The sequence below is a fragment of the Vombatus ursinus genome, unplaced genomic scaffold (genome assembly GCF_900497805.2).
Source record: "Vombatus ursinus unplaced genomic scaffold, bare-nosed wombat genome assembly UNPS02014809.1, whole genome shotgun sequence".
Lineage (NCBI taxonomy): Eukaryota > Metazoa > Chordata > Mammalia > Diprotodontia > Vombatidae > Vombatus > Vombatus ursinus.
This window is the reverse complement of record NW_020954587.1, coordinates 21,005,642-21,030,565: the sequence shown is the minus strand read 5'-3', so window position 1 is coordinate 21,030,565 and position 24,924 is coordinate 21,005,642. Positions and strand designations below refer to the sequence as shown.

The window sequence follows — 24,924 nt, the reverse complement described above, 5'->3', positions numbered from 1 at the left end:
TATGCTGGGGTAAGCATAACTTTGTCCCCTATGCCTTGTCTGGGTGCTATAGGGCAGAGGCATTGCCCTTGACTGGTCCACCATAGTTGATGAGGTCTGAGACCCTAATATGGGATAGCTTAGCAAATCCCAAGGGATTCTGACTGATTATGCCAGGGATTTGGTTCCTTTCTTTTCAATAGTCACCTTCCCCCAAGCAGAAAATGCCTCTTGCTGCCAGTCAGCTCTCTTTTAGGTATCCCCAAGCTTCTGACATCTTGAACTCATAAGGCTGCCATCAATACTAGGAATTTTCAGCTCAGGATCATCCACTTATGCTCAGGGAAAGAGACACAAAGAAAAACAAAAATACACAAAGCCAGAGACTCCCCTAAGCCCATACATGGTTTGATCTGCCATGTACAAACAGTAGTTATTTCTGCTGAGGAGAAGGGAGTAGAAAACTCTCTTCAGGGAGAGTTTCCACTAGTGGAAAGAGAGAGACAGAGACAGAGACACACACATAAAGACACAGACAGTCTCTCTCTCTTTAAACTGATAAAGCACCCCTTGTGCTCAGCAAATCAACTAGGAAAAAAATTGGATATTTCTCCATATATCCAGAGGGAAATTAAGCACTGTCTTTTCAGATACTCCAACCAGTCCTTCGCACCAAAGAATCACAACACAATTCACATGGCTTTCTGAAGGATTTCCCTCTTCCTTCAGCCCAGTTTGACAATCCTAAAATTGCAGGCATCTCTCTTGGTTTATGTATTCTCATTGTAGGGATTCTTCACGCCACCCCTCAAATGGCTGGTTAGGTCCATGTAAAATTATAGAACTGAGTAGAGTTTATTCAACTGCACTACTATCTCCAAAAAATCTGAACAGTTTTTCCCTCATTCAAATGCAAATCTCATAGTAAGATCCAAAGGACAAAAACCATTCCGTTTAAATTACGAAGTTTTGATGTCAAATTTACATTGTAGAAAACTCTCTTAAAGCTGACAGGAGCTTTCTCCTTGGTAGGATTCCCTCAAGGTGATGATCATTACCAATACGAAGTCATCACGTGCCAACAAATTCAGGGCACATCTCATTCACATGCATTTGTCCTTTCCTAGAGGGGAAAAAATAAATCACTTTTAATCCCTAAAATTCAATCCCTGCCATCTGCTTTGAGTTTTAAAGAAATTCCTTAGTATAATTTGGAGGAGGCTTACATTACCAGACTGGACGCCCCAGGGACAACACAGCTGATGTGTCTAAAACACAGCTTCCTGCTGTTATCTTCAAGGTATAGTTCTTAAGCATGTATTGGTCTCTTATTTGCTGAGTGGTTGTGGACAGTTTACTCACTAATTCCCTAGGGGCAGTGGTGGAACCCTCAAACTAAGCAGCCATTATTATCAAACGTAATATGAGAAGCTTGGAGGTCCACATTTTTTCTCCATTGCCCAACTCTGTTCCTTCTCCCTCCCCTATAGCTCCCCCCTCGCCTGCCCCCCAACTATCACTAATTGTAATAGGCTGGACCTGACTCAGGCAAGTAAGCCCCCTAGTAGTTGAGAATGAAATTGAAGTGCAATGAGAGACTCATAATCTAACAGAAACAAAAGGGTGTTTACTTAACTTAATAGCTAACTTAATAGCAGGGAATGATGTTCAGTGCAGGGAAGGGATACATCCTCCCATTCCTTCAGATTCTCAACGTAGGTCTCATCCACCTCAACTCCTCACTGTCTTTCACCCTCCATATATTAAAACTGTTGCTGAGGCTCATTGATTTCACCTTTGCAACATCTCTCAAATACATGCTTTTCTTGTCACTGACCTTGGTTCAGGGCCTCATTAACTCATGTTTGAACTCTTCCAATAGCTTGCTTATAGTTCTGCCTGCTTCAAGTCTCTCTCCGCTGTCTTCCATTCAGCTCCCAAAATGATTTTCCTAAAGCATAGGTGCAATCGTGTTACCCTTTTAGTCAATAACCTCCAGTAGCTCCTGTTGCCTCCAGGATCAAATGCAAAAGCATCTGTTTGGTATTCAAAGCCCTTTATAACCTGCCCTCTCCAGCCTTTCTAGTCTTCTTACATCTTACTCCCAACTACGTGCTCAAGTGACACTGGCCTTTTTGCTGTTCCTTGAATCCTTGAACAAGACTGTTCATCCCTCGATTCTGGGCATTTTCTCTGGTTGTTCTTTACACTTATGTTGTAATCATTTGTGTGTGTGTGTGTGTGTGTGTGTGTAAGTTCCGCTTACTTCACTTTGCATCTAATTTAAATAAGGCTTCCCATATGTCTTGTGTTATACTTAGATTTTTTTTTGTTTTACCTTTTTGAAACAAATTTTATTTATTTTTAATTGATGGAATAAAATAAGCCTTTCTATAACATAGTATATTAAAAAAAGATTATTACACATGAGACTGCTAATCTTTTATGTACATCTTGCTATTCTTTTCAAATTATAATAAAGTTATCATGTAAATTTCTGTTTTCCCCTTCCCCTGCCCTAGAGATGGCTATCATTAGACACAAATATGTCTGCATAAGTGAAATCATTCTATACATACTTCTATTTATCAGTTCTTTCTCTGGATACAGATAGCATTTTCCTTCATATGTCCTTTGTAGTTAATTTGGGTATTTATAACAGTCAAAATGATTTATTTGCTGAAAGTTGTTCTTAAAACAATGATGTTGTTACTGTATACAACATTCTTTTGGTTCTGCTCACTTTGCTCTTTATTATTTTGTGCAAGTGTAGCCAGGTTTTTCTAAGATCATCGAGCTCACCATTTCTTATAGCGCAGTAGTATTCCATAACTTGCTCAGCCATTCCCCAACTGATGGGTATCCCTGCAATTTCCAATTCTTTGCCACCACAAAGATAGCTGCTATAAACATTTTAGAACATATAGATTCTTTTCCTTTTTCCCTAATCATCTTTGGAAATAGGCCTAGTAGTGGTATGGCTGAATCAAAGTATATAGGCAGTTTAATAACTCTTTGGCCATAATTCTAGATTACTTTCCAAAATGGTTGGATCAATGCACAAGTTCATTGACAATGAATTAGTGTCCCAATTTTTCCATATCCCTTCCAACGTTTGTCATTTTCCCCTTCAATCATTTTAGCCAATCTGATAGATATAAAATGATATTTCAAGGTTGTTTTAATTTGCATTTCTCAAATCAATAATGATTTAGAGCATTTTTTCATTATGACTGTTAAATGTTTTATTTCTTCATCAGAAAACTACCTGTTCATATCCTTTGACCATTTGTCAATTGGAGAATGACTCATATGCTTATAGATTTGGCAAAATTCTTTATGTATTTGAGATATGAGAACTTTATTTGAGAAACTGTCTATAAATTCCTCCTCCCCCCATTTTCTGCTTTCCTTCTGATCCTGGCTACATTTGTTTTATTTGAACACATACTTTTTAATTTAATGCAACAAAATTATCTATTTTATATGTTTAATATGATTGTATGTGTATAGCCTATATCAGACTGCATGCCATCTTGAGGATGAGGGAGAAAATTTAGAACTCAAAATCTTACAGAAGTGAATGTCAAAAACTAAAAATACATAAGTAAACAAATAATTTTAAATGATCATCCATTTTACACCTCATTTTGCTTTCTATCTTTTGTTTCTTCATAAATTGCTCACCTGTCCATAAGTCTCCACATTAGATTGTGAGCTTGAGGACAGGATTGTCTTTTGCCTCTTTTTGTGTCCTTAGTGCTTAATACAATGTCAAGTGTTTAATAATGTTTCTTGAGTGACTAATTAATTTGTTCACATATGATAAAGCATTTATTCAGCTGAGCAGTTTCCCAGACTTGTTCATGCTACCCATGGTCTGAAGACTCAGGGAGGGGCCCCAGGCCCAGTGTACTGTATCTTATGGACCCAAAGGATCAACAAACCATGTCAACGGCCTGAGCTTTAGCCCACTGAGTCAATCAAATGTCAAAGGTGTTTTAATGCCTTTTAAGGAAAAACTAACCTAACTTGCATGGGACCAGAGGCCTTAATATATTGTTTCCATCATAGCCTCCTATTTGGTCTTCCTGCCAAATCTTTTCCAAACCATACAAATGTGATATTTCTAAAGCTCAAGTTGTCTAACCATGCTCAGATAGCCCTAGTGTTTCCTTGTTGCTTGTGGGATAAAGTACAAATTTCTATTTGCCTTTTCCCAATCTGACTAAGGCTTCTTTTCTATACTTAGTACACATTATTCTCTGTCACATACTCCACAGTTCAGGTAAATAGACATGATCTTCTATCTATCTCCATTCTGAACATGCTGGGCCTCAATCCTGGAATACACCTAATCTTCACTTGGAACTCTCTTCTCACCTTTATCTCTTAGAATCCCTTTCTTCAAAGCTTAACACAAGAGCCATCATCTACAGAGGCTTTTCCTAACCCTCTCTAGTTGGTAGTACCTTTCCATACTCCTGAAATTACCTTTTATTTTTCTTTTATATCTTTTTTGTTTATTGTCACAATGTACATCCCTCTCCCCTTCCCCACAACCTTCCAAAAGAATGCAAGCTCTTTGAGGTTAGGTATTGTTTCATGCCTCACCTTGTCCTTTGCATTTTGTAGGTCTGGCACATCCACCTAAGAAACTTGTTCACCTACTATTTGGAAATAATAAACATGAGACAGAAATGGCTACTCATTGAAGCTATCATCAGGTAAGAGACAAAGCTGATCTCGTCTTTCACCTAATTCTTGAGATATGATCAAAACAGTTTTACATCCTAATTCCTCATAGCTAGAAAGGAAAAAGAAAAGGAAGAAGATGGGCAGGTCGCCCCTTTTGTAGGCACACTGAGTTCCAATTCATCAGCTGCTGAGTTATCAGTTCTTGCAGCTTCATAGCCATTTTTAACACCACAGTACCAACTCCCTGAGTCATTCATGGCTGGAAACCAGCTCCTCAAATTTTCCACTTAGTTGGATTGGAAACAGGCGGAGAATATCTGAGGATGCTCTGAGGACTGACCCTCATAGGTCAGTCAACCTAGGCTACAAATTATTTTGAATATTTCTTGTTTTGAAGTGAAGAGGAGTTGACTTAGACAGGCATCCTCTCCCTTTACCATCTTGCTAGATATGTAATCTGCTTCTAACATAGATGAGGGGAGAATTTCTAACTCCAGTGGAAATACTTGGCATATTTGTTTTTATAGGAAAAAAAGACAATATGTTTCCTAGTTTTTCAGAGTTGTTTGTTTTTTAGTTCATCTAGAGATTAATCTGTCTACTGGGAAAAGTTGAGTCACAAAGTACTTTGCCATATTGTCTAGTCCAATTGTTATTTAAGAAACACTAAAAAATAATGCAATAATTTTGAATGGTCCAGATTCAAAATAAGAGAATCCTGAATATTTTATAATAGTTTTGAAGATTATAATCCTAAGAATTAAAAAATAGAACTTTTGAAAATAATGCAAAAATGATTTGTTTATTATTTATTTTATAAAGAGAACAAAGGCCAATTTCATTTATCTGTAGTTAGAATAACTATGCACTCCAGGGATTATAATTTATATTTTTTTACAAGAATACTTCCTTGAAAGGTCTGCTACACTTCTTAATATTTTTTGCTCCTCTTATGCTAGTTGTATCAAACATTGTTTTTTACAGAAAAAAATAACAAAAATATAATGACAATTGTTATTTGAGGCATTTTACACACAAAGAACTCCTCTGTACATCGGGGCTGGTTGATCAAGCTCTTAGTATCACAATGAATAAATCACTGTTTCATTGAGTTATGATTTCTTTCTATCTTTAGACAAAGCTTTCTCTTGGCCTCTTTTTCATTGTATTTTTGCATCCCACCCTGCCTCATTCTGCCCCCAATAACACACACACAACTCTTCCAAGTCTACAGTACTATGATTATGACTCATTTATACTCCTTTCCTGTCCCCCTTTCCTTTCTCCCTCTCTTTGCTCTCTCTACTTCTCCCTCTATGTCCAGTTTCTTCATTACAACCTATAAACTTGTTTTCCCTTTATATAATACTAGAAACATTGTGGTAACTATTTTTACAACATTAGGCTCTCAAGATTGCAGTTGCTAGATGCGGGAACTAAGAAGTGGGGCATTCTGATAGTGAAGTCCTTGAATGGAGGGGAGAAACTGAGCAACATTGCTCTCAATAAGCATAGAGGGGGGCACCATTGGAAACTCCAGCAAACCTCAGTGTACACATGTAACTTGGGCAATAGACCTGAATGTCTTCAAATTCAGATACTTTCTCAATTTGTGTCAATTTATTTTGCTCTAGATATTTTTCAAAAAGATGAATGAAAATTGTTCATTACCAGTTAAAATGTATGAAGATTATGGGAACATGTTAGGACTTAGAGGAGCCCAGATCTCTCCCTCTACCCCAAACACATTAGTAAAGCTCTAAAGATGCACCAGAAGGATTAATGATAAAGAAAGCCAGAGAGTCAGCTATAAACACCTCCATCTGGTACAGGATGCACAAAAAAAGACTGCCAGAATCCTGCAGAAATACAGAGTAGAGACAAACTAGGGCAAATGGAAGTCCAGTCCCACAATAGGAGATGACTAGAGCAGCACCCAGTACAGAGACTCAAGAGTCTCATTCCTATCCGCAGCACTAAACAGGGCCACACAGAAGAGAAGAGAAGGGAAGAAGCATTTATTAAGCACTTACTGTATGGCAGACACTGTGCTAAGTGCTTTACAAATATTATTTCATTTGATCCTCACAACAACCGTGGAAAGTAAGTACTGTTATTATTCTCATTTTATAGTTGAAGAAACTGAATTAGAAAGAAGTGACTTGGCCAGAGTCACATAACTAGTAAGTATCTGAGGCCAAATTTGAACTCAGGTCTTCCTGAATCCAGACCTATTACTCTATTCACTGCATTACCTACCTGCCCCATCTACATCAGGAAAGAGGACCAGGACAGCATCCAAGCAACATCTTATCAGTTGATGAAGAAAACAGATAAGGGAAGATCATCTAAGAACCATTAAATTACCAGAAAATCATGAACCTCCCCCACCAAATCCTGTATTCCTTATTTCAAGAAATCATAAATAGAAACTTCCCAGTTATCTTAGAACAAGTGGGCAAAGCAAAAATTAAAACAATTCTCCAATAACCTCTTGAAAAAAAAACCCAAAATGAAAACTTCCAAGAATAGCAAAAAAGGGGTCACACTGTGCTAAGAATTGAGTTTTTCAGATCTTCTATAAGTTTTAATTTGATTGTTGGTATTCTAAATGTGATATTGTGTCTAACACCAATGTAAAATACTGCTAAAGGAGATGAATTCTATCATTCTTAAAATTCTTGCTATAAATGAAACCAGAAGAAAGTTGAAAAATAAAAAAAAGAAAGTTGAAACTAAATGGAAAGATGGGTCACAGGAATTCTTTGAAGAGACATGGAAAAGAGAGGGGATACTTGATTTTATTGTATACCAAAGGCAGCAAGAAACTTAATTTTATGAGACATCTCATCTTGTATTACAGTACTGATGATAAATATTTGCAAGAAGACTTCTTGTTATTCAGTCATTTCAGTTGTGTCCAATTCTTCATGACCCTGTTTGTTTGTTTGTTTGTTTGTTTTGTCAAAAATATTGGAATGGTTTGCTATTTCCTTCTCTGGCTCATTTTATAGATGAGGAAACTGAAGAAACAGGGTTGAGTGACTTGCCCAGGGTCATACATCTACTAAGTGTCCGAGGCTGCATTTGAACTCAGGTCTTCCTGACTCCAGGTCTGGCATCCAACCACTGTGCAACCTAGCTGCCTGAGAGAAGAAGACTACCCTAAAAATAATTACACTTTATAGACCAGAATTGGTGGTTGAACAGGAAGATGAAGAACTAGGCAAGCCTCTCTGAATGTAATCATCTTATATTCTGATACTTGGTAACGTCAATGGAAAAAATGAGAAAAGGTAAGTATGATGAGAAATATATGGTAGAGGTGAGGAAAACATGAAGCTGAAGACTTGTAGACTACTATGATGAATACTTCCTTCAAGAGGTGTTAGACATGGAAAGTAGCAAGTAGGATTACAAAAGAATGAACTAGACCATGATTTGCTGAACAGTGTCACTCCCTGTAGGGCCTGTACTATTATGCTTTGGTCACTGTGATTGACATTGCTACCTGACAACCACTGCCATGGAGACCTGACTTTGCCAAACCCGACTCCCCACCCTCACCCTGCCCCATTCCAGGACAAAGCCTTCTTATTGGCTTGTGCTACCATTGCTGAAACCTGACCCTGTTTCTTCTGTTGGTACAGAGGAGAAACACACCACTATTCCTGGATGACCCACTATAGTTGAAGTCACCACATTGGGATGGCTCAGGAAATTCCAAGGGATTCTGACCAAATGTGCCAAGGCTCATCATTCTTTCAAATGAAGGAAATTCCTTATTGCATGAGCACATGGCCCAGCTGTTGCTTCTTTTGTGTTTATTCTCAGGTGGAGTATTAAGTTGTAATGATGTCCAGGTCAAAGCTGATGGCCACAAGAGCTCAGTTCACAGAACAGTCCAGGCTGATAGACTTTCTCTGTACTCCAAATTCTGCCCTTTTATTATGAGGCTTGACAAATGGGTCTAGTTCCCCTGTCTGTCCTCGGCTCCTATGCCTCAGTTAGTAGACATTATGAGTTGGTCATTATGATGATAGATTTGCTTCCCAACACCCAAACTTACCATTTGTTACACTGGCTATTAATATTTTTGTGCTCAGACTTCCAGGAGCCAAGATGGTGGAGTAAGCAGGAAATCACCTGAACTGTCCCATATTCACCTCCAAACAGCTATGAAATAGCACTCCCAAATGTATTCTGGAATGGCAGAACCAGCAAAAAGATGGAGGGAAACAATCTTCTAGCCCAAGAAACTTGGAAGGTTGGCAGGAAAAGTCTGTCTCACTCAGGTGAAAGGGAAGTACAGTCTAGGACAGGAAGCATCCCGGGAAGGCAGTAGCAGGCCCTACTTTAGCAAGCCAGTGGGAGGTCCTAAACCCCAGCACAACATGAACAGGCAAATGCCAACACTACGCCCCACCATGTGCCTAAGCACAGCCCCAGGCTAACGGGCAGACACCAGCTGCCTCAGCACACAGGCAGATTCTAGTGCCGGGATCCCCTATGTGCCTCAACACAAGGGCAGACTCCAGCACTAGGCAAATAGGCATATACCAGTGCCAGAACCCTCCCCTCCACTTGCCTCAGAGAAGCTTTAGGAGAACAGGCTGATACCAACACTGAGACCCCCCCATGTACTTCAGTGCAGCACCAGATAAGCTTCCAGACCCCTGCAGCCTCTAGCAGCACCTCATCACACTCCCTCAGAACAGCGCCAGGCATGATGGTTCCCCACCCCCCTTCACCCCCCCCACCCTGGACCTCAGGGTAATACCAGGCAAACAGCCAGGGCTGTTGCCCTTGTGCAGCCTCCTGCACAAGAAGTTTGGGCCAACCCTCCCATCCCAGGAGCACAGCTCAAATTTAAAAGGAAAAAAGTTGATAAAGATGAACAAAAACAAAAAAAGAATCTGACAATAGAAAGTTATTATGGTGAAAGGGAAGATCAAGATGCAAATTCAGAAAAGGACAACAATGTCAAAATATCTAAGGGCAAAGCTCCAAAGGAAAAAAGAGAATTGATATCAAGCCCAGAAGGAACTCATGGAAGAGCTCAAAAAGGAGTTTAAAAATCAAATAAAAGAGGTAGAAGAAAAAATGAGGAAAGAATGAAAGTAATGCAAGAGAATCATGAAAAAAGAGCCAACAGCATGGAAAAAGAAAACTCCTTAAAAAGTAGAATTGGCTAAATGGAGAAGGAGGTACAAGAACTAATTGAAGAAAATAGTTCCCTAAAAGTTAGAATTGGGCAAGTGGAAGCTAATGACTCTATGAAACATCAAGAATCAATCAAACAAAATCAAAATAATAAAAAAAAGAAGAAAATGTAAAAATACCTCATTGGAAAAACAACTGCAGGAGAGATAATTTAAGAATCATTGGACTGCCTGAAAGTCATAATCAAAAGGAGAACCTGGACATCATACTTCAAGAAATTTTCAAAGAAAGCTGTCCTGATACCCTAGAACCAGAAGGTAAAATATACATTGAAAGAATCCACCTATCACCTCTAGAAAGAGATCCAAAAACGAAAAGTTCCAGGAACATTATAGTCAAATTCCACAAGTCCTAGGTCAAGGAAAAAATATGGCAAGCAGCCAGAAAGAAACAATGAAAATATCAAAGAACCACAATGAGGATTACACTGGACTTAGCAGCTACAACATTAAAGGATTGGAGGTCATGGAACATGATATTCTGGAAAGCAAAGGAGTGAGGACTACAACCAAGATTCACCTACCTGGTGAAATTGAGCATAATCCTTCAAGGGAAAAAAAATGATCATTCAGTGAAATAGAAGGCTTTCAAGTTTTCATAAGGAGAAGACCAGAGCTGAACAAAAAACTTAATTTTCAATATCAAGATTCAAGAGAAACATAAAAAAATAAAAAGGAAAGAAAAAACATTAGGATTCAATGGGGCTAAACTGTACATCCCTACATGGGAAGATGATACTTGTAATTTTTAAGAACTGATCATTTAAAGTGCAGTTGGAAGAGGGTATGGGTATAAGGTGAATTTGAGGGAATGATATAACTTAATTAAGGAGTAAGAAAGAGAATTACACTGTGAGCAGAAGGAAGGGAGAGGTAGAACAGGGTAAATTATTTCACATGAAAAGTTGCAAAAGAGCTATTACAGTGCAGGGGGAAAAGGGAGGGTGAGCAATGGATATTGTTTGAACTTTACTCTCATTAGAATTGCTCAAAGAGGGAATAATATACACAGTCAGTTGAGTATGAAATCTATCTTACCCTACAGGGAAATAGGAGGATAGGAAATTAAGTAAAAGGGAGGGGGAACTGACAGAAGGGAGGGAAGATTATGGGAGGTGGTGGACAGAAGGAAAATATTGGTGAGGACAGGAGAAAAAATAGGATGGAAGGAAATACAGGGTTAGTAATCATAACTGTGAATGAGAGTGGGATGAATTCTCCCATAAAATGGAAGTGAATAGCAGAGTCAATCAAAAACCAGAATCCTAAAATAAGTTGTTTACTAGAAACACACTTGAAACAGAAAGACACACACGGAGTAAAGGTAAGGGGCTGGAGCAGAATCTATTATGCTTCAGCTGAAATAAAAAAAAAAAAAGCAGGGGTAGCAATCATGATCTCAGACAAAGCAAAAATAGATCTAATTAAAAGAGATAAGGAAGGAAACTACATCTTACTGAAAGGTACCATAGACAATGAAGCAATATCAACACTAAATATATATTCACTAAGTGGTATAACATCCAAAATCTAAAAGGAGAAGTTAAATGAGTTACAGGAGGAAATAAACAGCAAACTATGCTAGTGGGAGACCTCAGCTGTCTCCTCTCAGAATTTGATAAATTCAACCAAAAAACAAACAAGAAAGAAACTAAGGAGGTGAATAGAATTTTAGAAAAGTTAGAAATGACAGACCTCTGGAGAAAACTGAATGGAAATAGAAAAGAATGTATCTTTTCTCAGCAGTACACAGCACCTACACAAAAACTGACTATGTAGTAGGGCATAAAAACCTCAAAATCAAATACAGAAAGGCAGAAATGTTAAATGCATCCTTTTCAGATCATAATGCAATAAAAATTACATTCAACAAAGGGCAATGGAAAGATAGGTTAAAAATTATTTGGAAACTAAATAATCTAATCTTAAAAGAATGAGTAGGTCATAGAACAAATCATAGAAACAATAAATAATTTCATGAAAGAGAATGACAACAATTAGACAACATGAGACAACATGACAAAGAAGTACTTAGGGGGAAATTTATTTCTCTAAATTCTTATGTTAGTAATGGAGAAGTAGCAGATCAATGAATTGAGCATGCAACTAAAAAAATTAGAAAAAGAACAAATTAAAAATCTCCAATTGAACACTAAATTAAAAATCCTGAAAACCAAAGGTGAGATTAATAAAATAAAAAGTAAGAAAACTATTGAGCTAATAAGTAAAACTGGGATCTGGTTCTATGAAAAACAACCAATCAGATAGATAAACCATTGGCTAATTTTATTTAAAAAAAAGAAAAGAAAAACAAATATCCAGTATCAAAAATGAAAAGAGTGAATTCACCACCAATGAAGAGAAAATTAAGATAATTACTAGGAAATATTTTGCTCAATTATATGTCAATTAATCTGACAAACTGAATGAAATCAATGAATGTTTATAAAAATATAAATTGCCTAGATTAACAGAAGAGGAAATAAAATACTTAAATAACTCCATCTTAGAAAAATAAATTGAACAAGCCATTAATGAACTCCCTAAGAAAAAAATCCTCAGGGTCAGATGAGTTCACAAGTGAATTCTGCCAAACATTTAAAAAACAATTCATTCCAATACTATATAAACTATTTGGAAAAATAGTGAAGAAGGAGTCTTACTAAATTCCTTTTGTGACCCAAATATGATGCTGACACCTAAACTAGGAAGAGCTAAAACACAGAAAGAAAGCTATAGACAATTTCCCAAATGAATGTTGATGCAAAAATTTTAAACAAAATACTAGCAAGGAGATTACAGCAATACTATGACCAATTGGAATTTATACCAGGAATACAGGGGTGAGACTGGGTACCAGCACAGAAAGCACTAGGGCAGAAATAGATTACAGGGGATCCCTGAACTAGTGCTCGGTATAGGAACAGGTGCCATATGGCAGCCCTGTGACCCACTACTCCATTTCATGTCACACATTCAGAGCAGAGTAGAGCAGATGTGACCATTGGCCCTAGCTTTGTTCTGAGCAAAGAAAAAATTCTGGAAATGTAGTGTGTGACTCTGATCCCAAGGCAGAACAATGACTAAGTTCTAGCCTTTAGCCCAGCATGTAAGCCTTCAATGGGATAACCAGGGCAGCAGCCCTAAGCCAAAGGGAAGTGGGCAGTTCAGTTACTCTAAACTTCTAGAGCCTTCCAGTGAGCTAATAGTGGTTGAGTGCAGCAACAATCTAATGAAACTCCCACCCAGGGACAAGCCAACAGACCCAAATCTAGGTCAGGAACAAGCAAAGTTCAATCTAAGAGGACAGTTAATAGACCCTACTCTGTTTCACACCACTTTGGGAGTACTGAAAGCTCTTAGACCCCCAGCTTGATCTGTGAAAGCAAAAAAAGTACATAAGATCAAATCAAATACACTTTGCCCCCAGAAGTGGGCAAAGCCCACTAATGTAAAGTCCCAAGTCAAGAAGTAGGCTGGAAGAATGAAAAAAAAAATCCAAAAATTAATCTCACTCTAAAAGCTGTTATGGTGACAGACGCAAAAATACCTATAAGCAAAGCCTTAAAGGAAAATGTAACTTGGACACAAGTCTAACAAGAATTCCTAGAAATGTTAAAGTAAGAGTTTAAAAAATATCTAAAAATTATTTTTTAAAAAATGAATGAGAGCAGTTATGGAAAAATGGGAAAAGAAATGAAAGCTAGAGAAGGAAGGTGTGAAAAGAGAATTAACAGCTTGGAGAGGTACAAAATCTTACCCAAGAAAATAACTCCTTGAAAATTAGAATTGGTCAAATAGGCACTAATGACTTTATGAGATATCATTAAATGCTAAAATCAAAATCTCAAAAAATAGAAGAAAATATAAAATAAAAAAATAAACAACTAACCTGAAAACAGATTGAGGAAAGATAATTTAAGAATCAAATGGACTACCTGAAAGCCGCAAGTATGTCAAAAAATCATAAAACTGCCAAGATCTCTTAGAACCAAAGGGCAAAGTAGAAATTGAAAGACTCCAACACCTGAAAGAAACCCTTCCCAGGAATATTATAGTGAAAAGCCAGAGCTCCCAGTCAAAGAAAAAATCCCGCCAGCAGCCAGAAAAAAATAATTCAAGTACTGAGGAGCCAAATTTAGGATCACATATAATTTAGCAGCCACCACCATAAAGAAGTGGAGATGCAGTGAATACAGCACTGACCCTGAAGTCAGGAGAACCTAAATTCAAATCTGGTCTCAGATACTTACTAGCTGTGTGATCCTGTGTAAGTCACTTAACACAATTACAGAAGAAGAAAGAAGAAGAAGAATTTGGAATATGGTATTCCAGAAGGCATCTAGGCTTATAACCAAGAATAACTTACCCAGCAAATACGTGTATTATCCCTATAGGAAAAAATTAATTTTTAATGAAATAGAGACATTTCAAGCATTCTTGATGAAAAGACTAGAGTTGAGTAGAAAATTTGACAAACATAGGAATTAAAAGAAGAATAAAAAGGTAAACATGAGTGAGCAATCACATGGAATTAAACAGAGTTAAATAATTTGCATTCTTATAAGGGGAGATAATACATATAGCTTTTCAGAACTCCAGAATAGAGGGAGGCTAATGGGGGTGATTCTATACTGTTTTAATGATCTTAAAAGAAGAATTCAAGTTTTTGGGTGGGATGATGAATTTCCTGGTCATTCAAACCTCTGTTGGTGAATGCATTTGGTCTCTGGTGTCCCCCACTCTCTTGGTATGCTATAATTCTGAAACCTTCTAGTCTGGCATCTGTGAGAAGACCAAAAGGTTTGCTTGGATCTGAATAAGCAGACACTGAAATATGGCAATTGATTAAGTGTTGGAAGGTCTTTTCATATTTTTCTTTTCATCCAACTGCAAAAGGCTTTGTAGACAAGTTCACATTTCTTACCTCTCTGGTTCTGAGTGTCTTCAATCATATGTACACCAGTGAGGTCATGCAATGGTTCAGCAACTCAATAGTTATTAACAAATGTTTGATAACCACCAAATCCCAGAAAAATTCTTAAGTCTTTCAGATTATGTGGGCATACCAATCCAGAAGTTTTTCTACCTTCTCTGGGCCCATGCTCACATATTACTGGAATACATTTGACTGACATATTAAACTGCAAAACTGATACTTGTATATTGACAGCTTCAGAACAGCATTGTCCAACCAATCTAAGCCTTTCATGTGTCTCTCCTCATGTTCTTCTAGGGTCTTTCTAAAAACAATATCATTAAGGTACACTAACACTTTTAGGTTGTTCATGTCTCTAACTACTTTTTCCATTAGCTTTCGGAAAGTGGCAGGTTTCCCTGAAATGCCGTTGGTCATGTGCTTAAATTAGTGAATGCAATCATCCTCAGTCATAGGAATCTGATAATATCCACTACACAAGTCTGAGACAATCACTGTGGCATGTGTCTGGTGTAGTTCTTTTGTTCAAAGCTGAATAATATCCATACATCTGTGTCTTTCCATTCTTTTTTGGTATGATTACTCTAGGTGATGCATACAGGCTTCCAGATCCTGTGATGATGCCATTGACCAGCATGTCCTTGAAATAGCTTCTAAGGTCTTCCATCATAGGTAGAGCAATCTTTCTAGATCTTTCCTAGAGTGGTCATGAATTGAAGTTTTGTATTCTGTGAGTTGCATCTCAGACACATCCCACACTCCACTCATGCTGAAAGGGTTTTTGACTAGAAATAGTGATCGTCTGGCATACAAATGCCCTCCACCAATGTAGATCGGCAGCTATAACTTAGCCTTTTAGTGTTGTCTGTAGGCACTGAGAGTTTGAGTGACTCATAGAAAGTTATATGCCCAATATGTGTCCAATTAGGCCTTGAAACTAAGTCATCTATATTCCAAAAACATTCTGTAAACACCACCCTGTACTGTTTCCCAAGAAAATAGGAACAAAATAGATAAAAGGAATGGGGTAGAGTAGCTACCATTATATTATGAACCAGTGAAAACCAGTTTGACTGGTACAGCCCTAGCCCCCCAATTTCAGCCTCTTAGTCGATGGTACTGTGATACTTAAGTTTCCTACTTCCCTGCTCCTCATCCCTCACTTACTAGGCAATTTAGAAAATACCATCACTTTACTGCAGAAAACAGGGCAATCTCCCATTGGTGACATATTGGCTCTTTGTCTCAGATGAGATAGAATTTTGAACCCTGAGAGACTTTGTGCTGTCAATTGGAATGGGGATGACCTCTCCTGTCCACTATGTGCTGACCACTGTGGATATGGATGCCACATACTGAGACTCTCCTTGTTATCAACTATTTTCTTCTTCCCCATATATATATATATAGCAATAAAGTGTGTTAAAACTATCTCTATGTGGGCTGGCTGCTGCTTTTCATCTGAACTCCCCTGCACTACAATCTGGTGTCAGCAGTGGAAATGAAAAGCTTATTCCCGACTTTAGCTTTTTGGAGAAAAAAAAAAGGAGGAAGGGAAGGGGGAAGGGAAGTGCCAGAGGAATGACAGTCTTCCTGTGGAGCCTGGTGGCCAGATACTCAGGAGACTTAGGTTTCCAGGGTGTTCAGTGGTCCAGAGGGCTTATCTCTTGCAGTTCACCAGAATCCTGAGTCATGGCTTGCTTAGGAGCAAGAAATTAACTGAGAGAAAAGGATTTCATTCCTTGACTGCTCCCCACAGTGATAGAAGCACTCACCCAGAAGGAAGAGGGAATAGCAGGGGCGGACTCACGAACAGTAAAATCAGCCAGAATCTTCTTGGCAACCACTACCATGTAGCTCAACCCAGCAAGCTACGGACAGAGATATGAATGTTGGTGAGAGGGAACTTGCTAGGATTTGAGACAGGTGCTAGCAAAGTCACATGGAATCTTTAGAATCCTGGATAGTTCATATTATTGATAAAGGCACCCAAACTATCTCCATTGTAGAAGATGAATGGATTATCCTATGGGGCTTATCCATTGACCCCTCTCCCCACCTCCCTCTCCTCCCACTCTTGACTAATACAATGACTACCCAGTGGGTAAGGGATAAGAAACTGCCTTATTAGAATGGCTTTATGCAGCCATCAAACATAACCCACTGGGGAATTTCCTGGTCCCTCCAGATAGGCAGTGGTCCACCTACACAGAAGCAATTTCTACTCTGAGATAAGATTCAATTATTCTGCAGGTGGAGAGTCAGGAAATGGGGATAGGAGGGACACTTCCCCCACCCAAAAGGGCATATGATGGTGACTACCAGGTCATGGAGTTCCTGGGAGGAGGGGGGAGAGGGGGATATACATCTGGTCCATAACAACTTCCTGTAGCAGAAAGAGAGAGATGCTAGGGGGATCTCTGAGGCAGTCCTGCCATAGAGACACTCTTAAGGAGGTGATCTAGCTGATTGGGCAAGAAGACCAGGTTAAAACTGAGAATTAGGATGAGAAGATCCTAGGTCTAGGAAGATAGGTCACTTTTAGAACATGTCATAGTGGAACCCTGGGCACCTCACAAAATAAGAATGATGAGTAAGATAAGCTAGTTCCTCTTTGTATCTGCTAGACAGATACCTCTAGCTCCAACACTGTCATCCCCATCTGCCTCCCACATAGGAGAAGAAGACATTCCCCTGATTGGGCAAACAGCAATAGGGGTGAGCATAATCCCAAGACTAGCTACTCCCACAGGGATCATAGGAAATATGCCTAAATCATGATAGAATGGCTAAATGGGAGAACTAGACATTTTCTAGGACTCTTAAACATCAGGGGTAAAGTGACTATAGCTTTAGGATTTACATATACAAGGGACAAAAAGATACTCCTCAGTGGCTTCAGCCTAAGTCCCAAGTGATTTCCACAATTGTAAGGAGACTGTTCCAGCCTATCAAATGGATTATAGCGGCAATTACGACTGAAGACTAAATCGTAGGCATAGATCTGCTAAATTGCTTTATGGGGGAGACTGACAGCCTGACTGATCACAGTCTACTACCATTACCCATCTCCTGGTGGGTAGCAGTTTATGATCTTCCTTTCCCCATTTCCACCCCCTTCATCACCAACTTGTCATGCCTCATGAAAGTGAATTCCAGGTAAGGATCCAGGTAGGGGGAGAGCTGACTGCCCTAATAAAAGAGCCCTTAGACCATGTCTCAGTTCAACAGCCCAGTGTGGCCAATAAGGAAGACCAGTGATAGTTGGTGACCAACTATCAAGGGCTAAACCAAGTTGTGGACATGATTTATCCCACTGTGTTCTACCATGTTAACTATAACTAAAATTCTGGTGGTCACTCCTGGTGAAGGTGGTGGTATGATAGACTTGAACACTGCTTTCTTTTCTATTCCCTGAAGGGAGGAGGATCACAGCCCATTTGAGGCAGCTAGGTAGAGCAGTGGATAGAGCTCTGGACCTGCAGTCCAGAGAGTCCAGAAGATCTGAGTTCAAATATGAATTCAGACACTTACTAGCTGTATGATCCTGGGCAATTCACTTAACTTCTGTTCACCCCCTCTGTAAAATGGGAATAATAATAGCACCCAACTCTCAGTATTATTGTGAGGATCAAATGATATAATAATTATAAAGAGCTTAGCATAGTGACTGGCACATAGTTAGCACTATATAAATATTAGTTATTGTCATACTTTTACTTAGCAGGGAATGCAGTACTCCTTTACTGTCCTGCCCTAAGGATATCTTAATAGTCTAGCCTTTTGTCACCAATGTGTAGGGTGGACAGTAGCCAAGCTCCAATCTGATTCTGACATTACAGTTCTGCTCTGTGTTGATGAAACCAAACAACTGAAAAATAAGTGGACACTAACCTCACTTCCTTAAGGGCTTAAGTGGATCAAGGTGGGAAGAATTTAACCCAGACAAGATACAAGGACCATCCCAACAGGTAAAGTTCCAAGGAGTCCAATGGGCAAGGGCCCAGAGGGCTATTCCTAAGAGGATCAGGAGTTTATTCCTGACCTTGAAGCCCCTAGTAACCAAAAAGGAGACTTAGGCCGTGAATGGGATCTCCATCTACTGGCAGCAGGTAGCACATCCCATATTTAGGAATCATTATGAGGTCCCTCCATGCTGTGCGTGATATGCTGCATGGTTTGAGTGGGAATCACAGCAGCAAGTGACATTGAAAGCTTCCCAAGAGGCTGTCCAATAGGCCCTCCACTTGGACCCCTGCCTCCCCCCACCATGCCATGGAATTCAGGTATCAATTATTCTAGTAACAGCAGACTGAAGCTTATGGAAGGAGGATGCAGCCACTACCCAGAGACCTCTGAGGTTTGGAATCTGCACATTTATAGGGGCAACAGTCAATTACTCCTCCCACCTCTGAGAAGCAATGTTTAGGGGTGGGGAGCCTGTGGCCTTGAGGCCACATGTGGCCTTCTAGGTTCTCGAGTGCAGCCTTTTGACTGAGTCGAAGGATTTTTTTTTTCATGTGAGACAATTGGGGTCAAGTGACAAGTCACATAGCTAGTGAGTGTTACGTGTCTGAGACCAGATTTGAACTCAGGTCCTCCTGACTCCAGGGCTGGTGCTTTATCTCCTGCACCACCTAGCTGCCCCCTGAGTCTAAGTTTTACAGAACAAATCCTTTTATTAAGGGGATTTATTCTGTGAAGTTTAGATTCAGTCAAAGGGCCATACTTGAGGACCTAGAGGGCCACATGTGGCCTCAAGGCTTCAGGTTCCTCACCCTTGGTAGCTTGATACTTGGCCTGACACTAATTGAGACAGTGAGGCTTACTGGTGACATTCTGGTCACACTGAGTCCTGAGATTCTCCACACCTCAATAGGTTCTGAGACCATGCCTCACAAGGCAGGAGGCTTTTCAATTGTCAATCAAGTGAATCCTAGGCTCATAGAGGGATTAAACTGCACAAGTTGGTAACTGACAGAGCCACTGGAGATTTGCCTGGACCTAACCCCAATGCCCACACTTAAAGTGATTTGGGGCCCTTCTTTGTCCTACCTCTCAAAGGATGAAAAGACCTAGTTTACTGACAGAACCTCTTGCATAAAAATGGCCGAGTTCAGTGGAGTACAGCAGCATAAAAGGTGAGGTTCACACCAACAGTCATCTAGCCCAATGAAAAGACATATGGGGCAGTGTTCCTCATTTTTAAACTGAGAACTCAAAAGGAAATATTCACCTATACTGACACTCTTGGGTCATGGCCAGTGATCTAGCCAGTCATTGACAACAAACTGGAAAATCAAGTCTAACCCAGTATGGTGGAGCGGGGAACATTGACAGCAATATTCCATGCATGTGACCTAAGGGGACCCTTCCCCCAGGAATCCAAATAAAATGGCATGCCTGATCAAGCCTGTGCCTGGAAAATCATCTGAGTAATGCAATGGGTGCACATTTGCACCAGCAGTGAAAATGAACACCCTATGCAAGAATGAGCCATCAGCAAGGCTAGATCTCAAATAAGAAACCAAGGAAGCTGGAGTTAGTTGTACTTTCTGAAATTTTGTTGCGATGGAGAAAGAGGATCCTTAGGGAAGATTCCTGAGGGTAATGAACTGCTGGATCTTGACAAGTAGACTATGTAGACTCCGCCTTTATGACACGGGGGCTTATGATATATCTTGAAGGTCATAGATACTCAGAAAGAATATGGGGTGGCCACAACCTCTTCCCACCTGGATACAAGGACTTCCATCCCAATCCTTAAAAAGAAAATCTATCATCACCTTGGCTATCCTGATTCTATTTCTAGTGACAACAGGACTACATTTATTGCAGTACTCAATGATGGCCCTGAAATCCGGGCATAAGATGGATTTTCCATTTTCCATTCCACCCTCTGGCAGGCATCATAAAACAATGGAACAACTGCTTGAAACAAGGCCTATGCTGTAATGACGGTGTTGTTATTTAGTTATTTTTCAGTCATGTCCGACTCTTCATGAGCTCATTTGGGGTTTTCTTGGAGAAGGTACTGGAGTACTTTGACATTTTTTTCCAGCTCATTTTACAGATGAGGAAACTGAGGCAAACAGGGTTAAGTGACTTGCCCAGAGTCACACAGCTAGTGTCAGGCCAGATTTGAACTCAGGTCTTCTTGACTTCAGGCCTGGCATTCTATTCACTACACCACCTAGCTGCCCCTGGAACATAGTTGGTAATCACTTTGGATGGATGGACTGCCTTAGTCATTCTACCCTTTGAACATTTCCATTCCCCTACAAATCTCAGATGACCCATTTTCAGGAGGAAGAGGCTAAGTGAACAACTAGTGATGCATCTAGGGGTCCATAACCACTGGCAACACAGCTGAATGCACCTTCCTTTTTCTAGCCCAAGCCATATCCAGTAGCAAGGTAGATGATCTATTCAATAGGACCAGCCATTTAGGGTGGAGCTAATATTGACCTGGATGCATTGACTCAGGCCAGTCATGCCCTGATTAGTCTGGTTAACACATGACCTTTTACATTCACCCTGCCTAAGACCCCGTTTCTTCCCTAGGATAGCCAATTTATAGTCTAGATTAGCTATTGGGATCGCATAACTAGTTCAAACAATGGTCACAGAAGTAGTGTTGTCCCCAGGTGAGGTTGGGGAGAGGGAACAATCTTGCAGAAACCAGCAAGTGATGATAAATAACTCCCAGTGAAGATAGTGGTTTGGGGGTCTGGAGGGACATTATGGATCCTGCCCAACACAGTCCACTGATAGGCTGGTGGGAAAGGAAATGACTAGACTTAGAAGGGAAGACTTAAGCTGGTGGGTAGGAGAATCCTAGACTGTGGCCTGTACCCTTTCAATTTTTTTTTTAATTTCCACAGTTGACATTGGATGGGAACCAACTGAGATACTATGACTCTGTTCTTATTGTTGCTATTGACTTGTTTTTCTACTTGTCCTTAGGTCCTAGCTATCATCTATATTGTGGAGGCAGTCAGGCCCAGGTGGCGTCATGAAAGTGCTCCTGCTTTTCAAAGATTTTCTCTTATTTTTTTTTCTCCCAGGTACGTTATTGCGGATCCACTGAACACTGATCCTATGCTTGTGTCAAGCAATAGCAGTGGCAGCTAAATTTAGCAGCAGATAGATCTGTCATCCAGCTATAGGAAAACTCAATGGCAGATCTGAAGTGTCTTCTAAAATCTAACCCTCTGCATGACAGACAGCCATAATCCTGATCATAATCTGCTGTGTGCTCCAATGCACCCAGCACCAGCTCACCAATCCCTTCACTGTCTGCTGTAGACATTTCCTGTGTGGAAGACTTTTGGTTCTGGGTGATGGAGAGCTGAGATTGTGAGCTGATGGTGATAGCACTGTTAGGTTTTAGTTTCCTTCTTCACACTCCTCATTCCTCACTTTTTATTAGGAGTTTTAGAAAGTAACCTCATTTTATGATATTGGCCTTTTATCTCAAACAAAATACAAATTTGAATCCTTCAGGATTCTAGGTCTTTGACTGGAATGGGGATGCTTCCTGTCCCCCTCCCCCACCTTCCCTGTGTGTCACCCACTGTGGGGATGGAGTTGGCACACTTAGACTTTTCCTGCTATCAGCTGTTCTCCTCCCCTTGTGAGTAGTAATAAAGTTTATTAAAGTTATCTCTGTGCACCACAGTTATATTAAGAGATATATTCACATGAGGAAATCCAGTAAATACAGTAGGTAGAAGTATAGGAGACTTTTGGGGTAAAAATCAAATAAAAGAGATATAGAGTTGATATTATAATGTGAATATATAACAAACTGGACAGAAGGAACAATAAAGCATAGCAAGGAGGCATAAGAGAGCAGTGAGTGAAACTCTAATGATTCAGACATCTGCTGGAGCTTTCTCTCTGCCAAAAGACAGAACAACTAATAAATGCTTGACTTGTCTTAATGATAATTTTGTTCTTACAAAATTGGAGGAAGATATGAGAGCAACTGATATTCAGGTCTCATTTGCATCAATACTGAAGTAGAAATGATAGGAACTTTGGAGTGGGGGGAGGAGATGGATTATTCCATTTTAGAATTCATGAAAAAGGAGAGAAAAGCTATGCATAGTGAACTGTCCTAGAAAGTCACCATCTTCTGGGTCTCAATTTCTTCCTATGTTAAATGTGTCATAATCCTTAACAGTGGTTATAGGGCATAGAAGGGTTTTCACAAAAGAATCAGAAACCAGACTCACATTTGCAAATTAGGATCTCCAGAGGAACAGTTGCTACCCAGGGTTCTAGTGTAAATCTGAGAACCTAGATTTTTTGTACTCTTGCTTATGAATCCTCACTGCTGTACTTCCCACTAACAATCTATCAGACTAAATTATTTTTTGCAAGCTATCTGGAGTTCAAGTAAATACCGAACTTGTTCCATACCACCATCCATTGTGATTTGTGGCCCACCAGCCAGGACCTTTACCTCCCCATGTGTCGTTATTGTTTAGTGATCCCATCTGAGGTTTTCTTGGCAAAGAAACTGGAGTGGTTTGCCATTTCTCTCTCCAGCTCATTTTACAGATGAGGAAACTGAGGCAAACAGGATTTTGCCCAGGGTCTAGTGATTTGCATAGTCTCGTAAGTATCTGAGGCCAAGTTTGAACTCTGATCTTCCCCCCAGCACTCTATCCATGGTGCTAAATATTTACCCCTCTTCAGGCTTCAGGTGAGAGGCTGCTCTACCTCCCCCCCACCCACTCCCTTTCTTCCATGAGGGGCTGGATAGTTATGCAAATACAGTTTCACTTTTCCCTATCATTAGAGAGCAAGAAATGACCCAACAGAGGCAATGTTTATCATCCATCAAGGATAGTGGGGACTGGGATACCACCTGTAATTTACACTTAGTCCGCAGACACAGTTCAAGGACCTGCAGATGCCTGGAGGGGGGTGTTGGGGCGCCTGTTTGACCCACTACACTTTCCTCATATTTTTTATATCTTTAGTAAGTGTGCATTTGGCACATTTGTCTGGATCGCCAGCTCTGGACAGTTCTGGAAAGTTCTCTGGCATCCTAGACAGGCTCAAGCACTGTCCTTTCAAGTACCTCCTCATGTGTCTTGCATTACAGTGTCTCGACAAAGTACATGTGGCTCAGTTCTTAATGGCTTTTTAAATGCTCAATAAAGAGTCATTCATCACAGTTCTTAGATAATCCCAAAATTAAAGTCCTTAGGACCTGGAGATTATAATCACCCCCATATACAAGTTATGCAAGTTCAACAAATGGTATTTTACAATGTTTATCACAGGTTACTGTTTGTTTAGTAATTGTAAGGGTTTATCTCAACCAAAGCCACTAGAAAAACATTGCTTAGAGATCCAGACGACATTTACATTTACCTCTAGTTGCTGAATACTTGTGGGCAGTTTAGTTTCATTTTCCTTTTGGTAGAGGTCCAGATTTTCTAGGAATGTTAACAATAGCCAGGAAAGAGTATCCTTGTCATTACCTTTGCTCTCCCTCTCCACCTCCTTAGACACCGGGCTGGGGGTGTAGCGAGGGGGCGGGGATGGCATGCAGTAGTCCACGGAGAGCCTGGGTTCAATTCATGGGAGTAAATGTGGACTGAAAACTGAATGTGATTTGTGGTTCCAAAATTAACTTTTGTGGAACCAGAATAAGCTTGTGTTTACATTAGTAGCAGAGGAAAGCACCAATAAAATGACTACCGATAGGGAAGGTTTACATTAGCATCACTGGCTTAATCCAGATGGAGGTTTCAATAAATCTAATTAAAGCAGTCACTTTTATTTAAACCAGCCTCTAGAACAGCAACCAAAAGAGTCATGTAGTCATTTAACTAGGCAGTTACAAATAAGAAAATTCCCCTGGCCAGGTTCATGAGCAGATATGTTATATAATTTTACTGTCCATGGTCAGATAGTAGTCACTTCTATATCTGGAACTGAAAGATGCCCTTTGTTCAGTCTGTCTTTTTGTATAAAGTCTTCCCCAAATACTCTGTCTCCTATCCTCTATTCCCTGAACAAAAGTGGCTATAATAGGTTTCTAGTTCTTTGAAAGGAGGTTGCATG

The 24,924-nt window shown here is 39.8% G+C and overlaps 1 pseudogene; it reads right to left on the bottom strand.

The window, feature by feature from the left end:
- The window catches only part of LOC114052774, a 29,629-nt pseudogene extending 5,224 nt beyond the window's left edge, over positions 1-24,405 (bottom strand).
- Positions 24,406-24,924: the final 519 nt, after the last annotated feature.